Raw genomic sequence first — 1111 nt, forward strand, 5'->3', positions numbered from 1 at the left:
TCCTCTGGTCTAGCCAGACTAAGCACAAATCTTAACTGCACAATTTTGACAAACAGATTCATGTATCTTTACCCCTTTTGTCTAGTTACCCACAGTCCTACATTTTCATCTCTCTAGAAATTTCTCTCATGGTCTATTATTGCTTGAATAAATTGTGCTTCGTTTTGTAAGGAAACGCTTTCTGAGCGGCGTCTTTTAAAAACAGCGAGAAGGAGATGCTGCATGAAAGTGGAGGCAGGTGGGTTTATGAGACTAGGAGCCCTGGAAATGGAAAGAGACAAAGGAGGGCCTTCTTAGAAGTCATCTCCCCTGATGTGGATATTAGTCTCTAGAACTAGGCGGAAGCCAATTTCAGGTCTTTACGGCCTCCACTTCTAGTCTTTTTTTGTGTGTGTGCAGCCCTTACAAATTCAGTCTTGTCCCTTCTCAGTCAACATCCCTCCAGGGGAAAACACCTTTCTGATTGTTTGCATCTTAGCTACACTTGGCTTGTTTGGGCGGGATGATCAGGTAAACAGTGGCCTGCTAACTTCAAGTTGATTGAAACCCCCCAGCTGCTCCAGGTGAGAAAGATGCGGCTCTCTACTCCCATAAAGGGTGACAGCTTCCAAAACCCTCTCTAGGGTGGTGATGATTTGGAATTGACTTGATGGCAGTGGGGTTTTTGCTTTGTTTAGTTCTATTTATAGGTGTAATAACTACAGTCTGTATTTCATAATTATTGACTAAGTGCGCATTTTATGTTAAGGGTCACTCTTTGCATTGTACAATTCTATGCATTTTGTCAAATCCATAGTGCCAAGCATCCACCACCACAGTATCATAGAGAATAGTTTCTCTGATCCAGACATCATGTACTTCACCTATTCCCCTTGTACCTTGCTCCTGGCTAAACCCCAGGCAACCCTCAATTTATTTTTTTTAAATCACTTTATTGGGGGCTCATACAACTCTTATCACATCCACTGTGTCAAGCACATTTGTACATTTGTTGCCAACATGTTTTCTCTTTTTTTCTTTCTTTTAAATCAGGCAATTTATTTATTTATTTATTAAATCATTTTATTAGGGACTCATTCAACTCATCACAATCCATACATATATCAATTAT

The sequence above is a fragment of the Echinops telfairi genome, unplaced genomic scaffold (genome assembly GCF_000313985.2).
Source record: "Echinops telfairi isolate 266 unplaced genomic scaffold, ASM31398v2 ScPeMD7_3;HRSCAF=10, whole genome shotgun sequence".
Lineage (NCBI taxonomy): Eukaryota > Metazoa > Chordata > Mammalia > Afrosoricida > Tenrecidae > Echinops > Echinops telfairi.